The following is a 10,000-nucleotide window of genomic DNA, read 5'->3' as shown; positions in this document are numbered from 1 at the left end:
GGTGCCCAGTGGTGGCCTATTTAAAGCTAGCAGCATAAGCCATTAGTTGCTGGATGATCTTCAGCTTCCCCTGTGAGTTCCTGTGATCCTGATATTATTCATGTGTGAAAATTCATGTGCCAGTGCGCATATACGTACGCCAAAGCGCGTGCATGAGCCATTAGTTGCTGGATGAACTTCAGCTTGCCCTGTGAGTTCCTGTGTTCCTGATAGTATTTCATTTCCTGTCCTGACCCGGCTTGACCTGTCTTGTCTGCATCCCTGGCTTTGACCCTTGGTACTTTGACAACAAGGGAATGATTGGAGGTTACAATGGAAAAGCAGCTTTGAGGTTTCAGCACTAGGAGTGTGCGGGTCGTTAAAAGGACTTGCATTTCCCATACCGGGAGTCGAACCCGGGCCGCCTGGGTGAAAACCAGGAATCCTAACCGCTAGACCATATGGGAAAACTAGCTGCCTCGTTTTGAGAAAAATAGAGAAAACCAAAGGGAAAAAAAGATGTGCCACCGCCATCAGCTTCCAAGTATGGTGGCCAGCTATGACACACATATCACTTTCACTAATTGGCCTCGTTAGCGCAGCAGGTAGCGCGTCAGTCTCATAATCTGAAGGTCGTGAGTTCGATCCTCACACGGGGCACTACTCTCTAACCATTTTGTGAGCCTTGGGGTCCTTAATCTATGAAAAACACTACTCTTCATCCCTTAGGTCTTGTAGGAAACCATATGGATGGAAAATTGACCACAAGATCAAGCTTTCAGTGCTCTTTTGCCTTCCACCATATTCCACCCAGCTAAAATCTTTAGCTCTGCATCCAACAGACCTTGCAAGATACAATGTCTACTCATCCTGGAACAACAGAGGCATTTTCCATCTATGTGACATGCTTCCCTTAGTTTCATCACACAGAAAGAACAAAGCACCGAGGAATTCAAAAGGGCTTTTTCAAAGGTGTGGAAAAAAAGATGATGTCTCTGTCAGAGAATGGTTTGCAGAAGATTGGCACATAGATATTTGCCAATGCAAATGTGCAGAAGAGCGAGAACGGCCTAGAAACTTCATGTGCTAGTACGCATGTGCGTACGCCAAAGCGCACACAATGCGTGACAATTTCTGGTGCCCAGTGGCCTATTTAAAGCTAGCAGCATAAGCCATTAGTTGCTGGATGATCTTCAGCTTCCCCTGTGAGTTCCTGTGATCCTGATATTATTCATGTGTGAAAATTCATGTGCCAGTGCGCATATACGTACGCCAAAGCGCGTGCATGAGCCATTAGTTGCTGGATGAACTTCAGCTTGCCCTGTGAGTTCCTGTGTTCCTGATAGTATTTCATTTCCTGTCCTGACCCGGCTTGACCTGTCTTGTCTGCATCCCTGGCTTTGACCCTTGGTACTTTGACAACAAGGGAATGATTGGAGGTTACAATGGAAAAACAGCTTTGAGGTTTCAGCACTAGGAGTGTGCGGGTGGTTAAAAGGACTTGCATTTCCCATACCGGGAGTCGAACCCGGGCCGCCTGGGTGAAAACCTGGAATCCTAACCACTAGACCATATGGGAAAACTAGCTGCCTTGTTTTGAGAAAAATAGAGAAAACCAAAGGGAAAAAAAGATGTGCCACCGCCATCAGCTTCCAAGTATGGTGGCCAGCTATGACACACATATCACTTTCACTAATTGGCCTCGTTAGCGCAGCAGGTAGCGCGTCAGCCTCATAATCTGAAGGTCGTGAGTTCGATCCTCACACGGGGCACTACTCTCTAACCATTTTGTGAGCCTTGGGGTCCTTAATCTATGAAAAACACTACTCTTCATCCCTTAGGTCTTGTAGGAAACCATATGGATGGAAAATTGACCGCAAGATCAAGCTTTCAGTGCTCTTTTGCCTTCCACCATATTCCACCCAGCTAAAATCTTTAGCTCTGCATCCAACAGACCTTGCAAGATACAATGTCTACTCATCCTGGAACAACAGAGGCATTTTCCATCTATGTGACATGCTTCCCTTAGTTTCATCACACAGAAAGAACAAAGCACCGAGGAATTCAAAAGGGCTTTTTCAAAGGTGTGGAAAAAAAAGATGATGTCTCTGTCAGAGAATGGTTTGCAGAAGATTGGCACATAGATATTTGCCAATGCAAATGTGCAGAAGAGCGAGAACGGCTGAGAAACTTCATGTGCTAGTACGCATGTGCGTACGCCAAAGCGCACACAATGCGTGACAATTTCTGGTGCCCAGTGGCCTATTTAAAGCTAGCAGCATAAGCCATTAGTTGCTGGATGATCTTCAGCTTCCCCTGTGAGTTCCTGTGATCCTGATATTATTCATGTGTGAAAATTCATGTGCCAGTGCGCATATACGTACGCCAAAGCGCGTGCATGAGCCATTAGTTGCTGGATGAACTTCAGCTTGCCCTGTGAGTTCCTGTGTTCCTGATAGTATTTCATTTCCTGTCCTGACCCGGCTTGACCTGTCTTGTCTGCATCCCTGGCTTTGACCCTTGGTACTTTGACAACAAGGGAATGATTGGAGGTTACAATGGAAAAACAGCTTTGAGGTTTCAGCACTAGGAGTGTGCGGGTGGTTAAAAGGACTTGCATTTCCCATACCGGGAGTCGAACCCGGGCCGCCTGGGTGAAAACCAGGAATCCTAACCGCTAGACCATATGGGAAAACTAGCTGCCTCGTTTTGAGAAAAATAGAGAAAACCAAAGGGAAAAAAAGATGTGCCACCGCCATCAGCTTCCAAGTATGGTGGCCAGCTATGACACACATATCACTTTCACTAATTGGCCTCGTTAGCGCAGCAGGTAGCGCGTCAGTCTCATAACCTGAAGGTCGTGAGTTCGATCCTCACACGGGGCACTACTCTCTAACCATTTTGTGAGCCTTGGGGTCCTTAATCTATGAAAAACACTACTCTTCATCCCTTAGGTCTTGTAGGAAACCATATGGATGGAAAATTGACCGGAAGATCAAGCTTTCAGTGCTCTTTTGCCTTCCACCATATTCCACCCAGCTAAAATCTTTAGCTCTGCATCCAACAGACCTTGCAAGATACAATGTCTACTCATCCTGGAACAACAGAGGCATTTTCCATCTATGTGACATGCTTCCCTTAGTTTCATCACACAGAAAGAACAAAGCACCGAGGAATTCAAAAGGGCTTTTTCAAAGGTGTGGAAAAAAAAGATGATGTCTCTGTCAGAGAATGGTTTGCAGAAGATTGGCACATAGATATTTGCCAATTCAAATGTGCAGAAGAGCGAGAACGGCCGAGAAACTTCATGTGCTAGTACGCATGTGCGTACGCCAAAGCGCACACAATGCGTGACAATTTCTGGTGCCCAGTGGCCTATTTAAAGCTAGCAGCATAAGCCATTAGTTGCTGGATGATCTTCAGCTTCCCCTGTGAGTTCCTGTGATCCTGATATTATTCATGTGTGAAAATTCATGTGCCAGTGCGCATATACGTACGCCAAAGCGCGTGCATGAGCCATTAGTTGCTGGATGAACTTCAGCTTGCCCTGTGAGTTCCTGTGTTCCTGATAGTATTTCATTTCCTGTCCTGACCCGGCTTGACCTGTCTTGTCTGCATCCCTGGCTTTGACCCTTGGTACTTTGACAACAAGGGAATGATTGGAGGTTACAATGGAAAAACAGCTTTGAGGTTTCAGCACTAGGAGTGTGCGGGTGGTTAAAGGGACTTGCATTTCCCATACCGGGAGTCGAACCCGGGCCGCCTGGGTGAAAACCAGGAATCCTAACCGCTAGACCATATGGGAAAACTAGCTGCCTTGTTTTGAGAAAAATAGAGAAAACCAAAGGGAAAAAAAGATGTGCCACCGCCATCAGCTTCCAAGTATGGTGGCCAGCTATGACACACATATCACTTTCACTAATTGGCCTCGTTAGCGCAGCAGGTAGCGCGTCAGTCTCATATTCTGAAGGTCGTGAGTTCGATTCTCACACGGGGCACTACTCTCTAACCATTTTGTGAGCCTTGGGGTCCTTAATCTATGAAAAACACTACTCTTCATCCCTTAGGTCTTGTAGGAAACCATATGGATGGAAAATTGACCGCAAGATCAAGCTTTCAGTGCTCTTTTGCCTTCCACCATATTCCACCCAGCTAAAATCTTTAGCTCTGCATCCAACAGACCTTGCAAGATACAATGTCTACTCATCCTGGAACAACAGAGGCATTTTCCATCTATGTGACATGCTTCCCTTAGTTTCATCACACAGAAAGAACAAAGCACCGAGGAATTCAAAAGGGCTTTTTCAAAGGTGTGGAAAAAAAAGATGATGTCTCTGTCAGAGAATGGTTTGCAGAAGATTGGCACATAGATATTTGCCAATGCAAATGTGCAGAAGAGCGAGAACGGCCGAGAAACTTCATGTGCTAGTACGCATGTGCGTACGCCAAAGCGCACACAATGCGTGACAATTTCTGGTGCCCAGTGGCCTATTTAAAGCTAGCAGCATAAGCCATTAGTTGCTGGATGATCTTCAGCTTCCCCTGTGAGTTCCTGTGATCCTGATATTATTCATGTGTGAAAATTCATGTGCCAGTGCGCATATACGTACGCCAAAGCGCGTGCATGAGCCATTAGTTGCTGGATGAACTTCAGCTTGCCCTGTGAGTTCCTGTATTCCTGATAGTATTTCATTTCCTGTCCTGACCCGGCTTGACCTGTCTTGTCTGCATCCCTGGCTTTGACCCTTGGTACTTTGACAACAAGGGAATGATTGGAGGTTACAATGGAAAAGCAGCTTTGAGGTTTCAGCACTAGGAGTGTGCGGGTCGTTAAAAGGACTTGCATTTCCCATACCGGGAGTCGAACCCGGGCCGCCTGGGTGAAAACCAGGAATCCTAACCGCTAGACCATATGGGAAAACTAGCTGCCTCGTTTTGAGAAAAATAGAGAAAACCAAAGGGAAAAAAAGATGTGCCACCGCCATCAGCTTCCAAGTATGGTGGCCAGCTATGACACACATATCACTTTCACTAATTGGCCTCGTTAGCGCAGCAGGTAGCGCGTCAGTCTCATAATCTGAAGGTCGTGAGTTCGATCCTCACACGGGGCACTACTCTTTAACCATTTTGTGAGCCTTGGGGTCCTTAATCTATGAAAAACAATACTCTTCATCCCTTAGGTCTTGTAGGAAACCATATGGATGGAAAATTGACCGCAAGATCAAGCTTTCAGTGCTCTTTTGCCTTCCACCATATTCCACCCAGCTAAAATCTTTAGCTCTGCATCCAACAGACCTTGCAAGATACAATGTCTACTCATCCTGGAACAACAGAGGCATTTTCCATCTATGTGACATGCTTCCCTTAGTTTCATCACACAGAAAGAACAAAGCACCGAGGAATTCAAAAGGGCTTTTTCAAAGGTGTGGAAAAAAAAGATGATGTCTCTGTCAGAGAATGGTTTGCAGAAGATTGGCACATAGATATTTGCCAATGCAAATGTGCAGAAGAGCGAGAACGGCCGAGAAACTTCATGTGCTAGTACGCATGTGCGTACGCCAAAGCACACACAATGCGTGACAATTTCTGGTGCCCAGTGGCCTATTTAAAGCTAGCAGCATAAGCCATTAGTTGCTGGATGATCTTCAGCTTCCCCTGTGAGTTCCTGTGATCCTGATATTATTCATGTGTGAAAATTCATGTGCCAGTGCGCATATACGTACGCCAAAGCGCGTGCATGAGCCATTAGTTGCTGGATGAACTTCAGCTTGCCCTGTGAGTTCCTGTGTTCCTGATAGTATTTCATTTCCTGTCCTGACCCGGCTTGACCTGTCTTGTCTGCATCCCTGGCTTTGACCCTTGGTACTTTGACAACAAGGGAATGATTGGAGGTTACAATGGAAAAACAGCTTTGAGGTTTCAGCACTAGGAGTGTGCGGGTCGTTAAAAGGACTTGCATTTCCCATACCGGGAGTCGAACCCGGGCCGCCTGGGTGAAAACCAGGAATCCTAACCGCTAGACCATATGGGAAAACTAGCTGCCTTGTTTTGAGAAAAATAGAGAAAACCAAAGGGAAAAAAAGATGTGCCACCGCCATCAGCTTCCAAGTATGGTGGCCAGCTATGACACACATATCAATTTCACTAATTGGCCTCGTTAGCGCAGCAGGTAGCGCGTCAGTCTCATGTTCTGAAGGTCGTGAGTTCGATCCTCACACGGGGCACTACTCTCTAACCATTTTGTGAGCCTTGGGGTCCTTAATCTATGAAAAACACTACTCTTCATCCCTTAGGTCTTGTAGGAAACCATATGGATGGAAAATTGACCGCAAGATCAAGCTTTCAGTGCTCTTTTGCCTTCCACCATATTCCACCCAGCTAAAATCTTTAGCTCTGCATCCAACAGACCTTGCAAGATACAATGTCTACTCATCCTGGAACAACAGAGGCATTTTCCATCTATGTGACATGCTTCCCTTAGTTTCATCACACAGAAAGAACAAAGCACCGAGGAATTCAAAAGGGCTTTTTCAAAGGTGTGGAAAAAAATATGATGTCTCTGTCAGAGAATGGTTTGCAGAAGATTGGCACATAGATATTTGCCAATGCAAATGTGCAGAAGAGCGAGAACGGCCGAGAAACTTCATGTGCTAGTACGCATGTGCGTACGCCAAAGCGCACACAATGCGTGACAATTTCTGGTGCCCAGTGGCCTATTTAAAGCTAGCAGCATAAGCCATTAGTTGCTGGATGATCTTCAGCTTCCCCTGTGAGTTCCTGTGATCCTGATATTATTCATGTGTGAAAATTCATGTGCCAGTGCGCATATACGTACGCCAAAGCGCGTGCATGAGCCATTAGTTGCTGCATGAACTTCAGCTTGCCCTGTGAGTTCCTGTGTTCCTGATAGTATTTCATTTCCTGTCCTGACCCGGCTTGACCTGTCTTGTCTGCATCCCTGGCTTTGACCCTTGGTACTTTGACAAGGGAATGATTGGAGGTTACAATGGAAAAACAGCTTTGAGGTTTCAGCACTAGGAGTGTGCGGGTCGTTAAAAGGACTTGCATTTCCCATACCGGGAGTCGAACCCGGGCCGCCTGGGTGAAAACCAGGAATCCTAACCGCTAGACCATATGGGAAAACTAGCTGCCTTGTTTTGAGAAAAATAGAGAAAACCAAAGGGAAAAAAAGATGTGCCACCGCCATCAGCTTCCAAGTATGGTGGCCAGCTATGACACACATATCATTTTCACTATTTGGCCTCGTTAGCGCAGCAGGTAGCGCGTCAGTCTCATAATCTGAAGGTCGTGAGTTCGATCCTCACACGGGGCACTACTCTCTAACCATTTTGTGAGCCTTGGGGTCCTTAATCTATGAAAAACACTACTCTTCATCCCTTAGGTCTTGTAGGAAACCATATGGATGGAAAATTGACCGCAAGATCAAGCTTTCAGTGCTCTTTTGCCTTCCACCATATTCCACCCAGCTAAAATCTTTAGCTCTGCATCCAACAGACCTTGCAAGATACAATGTCTACTCATCCTGGAACAACAGAGGCATTTTCCATCTATGTGACATGCTTCCCTTAGTTTCATCACACAGAAAGAACAAAGCACCGAGGAATTCAAAAGGGCTTTTTCAAAGGTGTGGAAAAAAAAGATGATGTCTCTGTCAGAGAATGGTTTGCAGAAGATTGGCACATAGATATTTGCCAATGCAAATGTGCAGAAGAGCGAGAACGGCCGAGAAACTTCATGTGCTAGTACGCATATGCGTACGCCAAAGCGCACACAATGCGTGACAATTTCTGGTGCCCAGTGGCCTATTTAAAGCTAGCAGCATAAGCCATTAGTTGCTGGATGATCTTCAGCTTCCCCTGTGAGTTCCTGTGATCCTGATATTATTCATGTGTGAAAATTCATGTGCCAGTGCGCATATACGTACGCCAAAGCGCGTGCATGAGCCATTAGTTGCTGGATGAACTTCAGCTTGCCCTGTGAGTTCCTGTGTTCCTGATAGTATTTCATTTCCTGTCCTGACCCGGCTTGACCTGTCTTGTCTGCATCCCTGGCTTTGACCCTTGGTACTTTGACAACAAGGGAATGATTGGAGGTTACAATGGAAAAACAGCTTTGAGGTTTTAGCACTAGGAGTGTGCGGGTGGTTAAAAGGACTTGCATTTCCCATACCGGGAGTCGAACCCGGGCCGCCTGGGTGAAAACCAGGAATCCTAACCGCTAGACCATATGGGAAAACTAGCTGCCTCGTTTTGAGAAAAATAGAGAAAACCAAAGGGAAAAAAAGATGTGCCACCGCCATCAGCTTCCAAGTATGGTGGCCAGCTATGACACACATATCACTTTCACTAATTGGCCTCGTTAGCGCAGCAGGTAGCGCGTCAGTCTCATAACCTGAAGGTCGTGAGTTCGATCCTCACACGGGGCACTACTCTCTAACCATTTTGTGAGCCTTGGGGTCCTTAATCTATGAAAAACACTACTCTTCATCCCTTAGGTCTTGTAGGAAACCATATGGATGGAAAATTGACCGCAAGATCAAGCTTTCAGTGCTCTTTTGCCTTCCACCATATTCCACCCAGCTAAAATCTTTAGCTCTGCATCCAACAGACCTTGCAAGATACAATGTCTACTCATCCTGGAACAACAGAGGCATTTTCCATCTATGTGACATGCTTCCCTTAGTTTCATCACACAGAAAGAACAAAGCACCGAGGAATTCAAAAGGGCTTTTTCAAAGGTGTGGAAAAAAAAGATGATGTCTCTGTCAGAGAATGGTTTGCAGAAGATTGGCACATAGATATTTGCCAATGCAAATGTGCAGAAGAGCGAGAACGGCCGAGAAACTTCATGTGCTAGTACGCATGTGCGTACGCCAAAGCGCACACAATGCGTGACAATTTCTGGTGCCCAGTGGCCTATTTAAAGCTAGCAGCATAAGCCATTAGTTGCTGGATGATCTTCAGCTTCCCCTGTGAGTTCCTGTGATCCTGATATTATTCATGTGTGAAAATTCATGTGCCAGTGCGCATATACGTACGCCAAAGCGCGTGCATGAGCCATTAGTTGCTGGATGAACTTCAGCTTGCCCTGTGAGTTCCTGTGTTCCTGATAGTATTTCATTTCCTGTCCTGACCCGGCTTGACCTGTCTTGTCTGCATCCCTGGCTTTGACCCTTGGTACTTTGACAACAAGGGAATGATTGGAGGTTACAATGGAAAAACAGCTTTGAGGTTTCAGCACTAGGAGTGTGCGGGTGGTTAAAAGGACTTGCATTTCCCATACCGGGAGTCGAACCCGGGCCGCCTGGGTGAAAACCAGGAATCCTAACCGCTAGACCATATGGGAAAACTAGCTGCCTTGTTTTGAGAAAAATAGAGAAAACCAAAGGGAAAAAAAGATGTGCCACCGCCATCAGCTTCCAAGTATGGTGGCCAGCTATGACACACATATCACTTTCACTAATTGGCCTCGTTAGCGCAGCAGGTAGCGCGTCAGTCTCATAATCTGAAGGTCGTGAGTTCGATCCTCACACGGGGCACTACTCTTTAACCATTTTGTGAGCCTTGGGGTCCTTAATCTATGAAAAACAATACTCTTCATCCCTTAGGTCTTGTAGGAAACCATATGGATGGAAAATTGACCGCAAGATCAAGCTTTCAGTGCTCTTTTGCCTTCCACCATATTCCACCCAGCTAAAATCTTTAGCTCTGCATCCAACAGACCTTGCAAGATACAATGTCTACTCATCCTGGAACAACAGAGGCATTTTCCATCTATGTGACATGCTTCCCTTAGTTTCATCACACAGAAAGAACAAAGCACCGAGGAATTCAAAAGGGCTTTTTCAAAGGTGTGGAAAAAAAAGATGATGTCTCTGTCAGAGAATGGTTTGCAGAAGATTGGCACATAGATATTTGCCAATGCAAATGTGCAGAAGAGCGAGAACGGCCGAGAAACTTCATGTGCTAGTACGCATGTGCGTACGCCAAAGCGCACACAA

The 10,000-nt window shown here is 46.0% G+C and overlaps 12 non-coding genes across 12 annotated transcripts; 4 read left to right on the top strand and 8 right to left on the bottom strand.

Annotated features, from left to right (window-relative positions):
- Positions 1 to 374: 374 nt before the first annotated feature.
- On the bottom strand, positions 375 to 446 carry TRNAE-UUC (transfer RNA glutamic acid (anticodon UUC)). Its single transcript has one exon. It is a non-coding gene; the product is annotated as a tRNA-Glu (tRNA).
- A 120-nt stretch (positions 447 to 566) lies between these two features.
- On the top strand, positions 567 to 639 carry TRNAM-CAU (transfer RNA methionine (anticodon CAU)). Its single transcript has one exon. It is a non-coding gene; the product is annotated as a tRNA-Met (tRNA).
- Positions 640 to 2,599: 1,960 nt separating this feature from the next.
- Positions 2,600 to 2,671, bottom strand: TRNAE-UUC (transfer RNA glutamic acid (anticodon UUC)). The gene has a single exon. It is a non-coding gene; the product is annotated as a tRNA-Glu (tRNA).
- Positions 2,672 to 3,712: 1,041 nt separating this feature from the next.
- On the bottom strand, positions 3,713 to 3,784 carry TRNAE-UUC (transfer RNA glutamic acid (anticodon UUC)). Its single transcript has one exon. It is a non-coding gene; the product is annotated as a tRNA-Glu (tRNA).
- A 1,041-nt stretch (positions 3,785 to 4,825) lies between these two features.
- TRNAE-UUC (transfer RNA glutamic acid (anticodon UUC)) lies at positions 4,826 to 4,897 on the bottom strand. The gene has a single exon. It is a non-coding gene; the product is annotated as a tRNA-Glu (tRNA).
- Positions 4,898 to 5,017: 120 nt separating this feature from the next.
- TRNAM-CAU (transfer RNA methionine (anticodon CAU)) lies at positions 5,018 to 5,090 on the top strand. The gene has a single exon. It is a non-coding gene; the product is annotated as a tRNA-Met (tRNA).
- Positions 5,091 to 5,938: 848 nt separating this feature from the next.
- TRNAE-UUC (transfer RNA glutamic acid (anticodon UUC)) lies at positions 5,939 to 6,010 on the bottom strand. The gene has a single exon. It is a non-coding gene; the product is annotated as a tRNA-Glu (tRNA).
- Positions 6,011 to 7,047: 1,037 nt separating this feature from the next.
- Positions 7,048 to 7,119, bottom strand: TRNAE-UUC (transfer RNA glutamic acid (anticodon UUC)). The gene has a single exon. It is a non-coding gene; the product is annotated as a tRNA-Glu (tRNA).
- Positions 7,120 to 7,239: 120 nt separating this feature from the next.
- On the top strand, positions 7,240 to 7,312 carry TRNAM-CAU (transfer RNA methionine (anticodon CAU)). The gene has a single exon. It is a non-coding gene; the product is annotated as a tRNA-Met (tRNA).
- Positions 7,313 to 8,160: 848 nt separating this feature from the next.
- On the bottom strand, positions 8,161 to 8,232 carry TRNAE-UUC (transfer RNA glutamic acid (anticodon UUC)). Its single transcript has one exon. It is a non-coding gene; the product is annotated as a tRNA-Glu (tRNA).
- A 1,041-nt stretch (positions 8,233 to 9,273) lies between these two features.
- TRNAE-UUC (transfer RNA glutamic acid (anticodon UUC)) lies at positions 9,274 to 9,345 on the bottom strand. Its single transcript has one exon. It is a non-coding gene; the product is annotated as a tRNA-Glu (tRNA).
- A 120-nt stretch (positions 9,346 to 9,465) lies between these two features.
- TRNAM-CAU (transfer RNA methionine (anticodon CAU)) lies at positions 9,466 to 9,538 on the top strand. Its single transcript has one exon. It is a non-coding gene; the product is annotated as a tRNA-Met (tRNA).
- The last annotated feature ends 462 nt before the right edge of the window (positions 9,539 to 10,000 follow it).

This window comes from Lithobates pipiens, unplaced genomic scaffold, assembly GCF_037356315.1.
Source record: "Lithobates pipiens isolate NorthernLeopardFrog02 unplaced genomic scaffold, aLitPip1_a1.2 Scaffold_8, whole genome shotgun sequence".
Lineage (NCBI taxonomy): Eukaryota > Metazoa > Chordata > Amphibia > Anura > Ranidae > Lithobates > Lithobates pipiens.
This window is presented reverse-complemented; position numbering and strand designations above follow the sequence as displayed.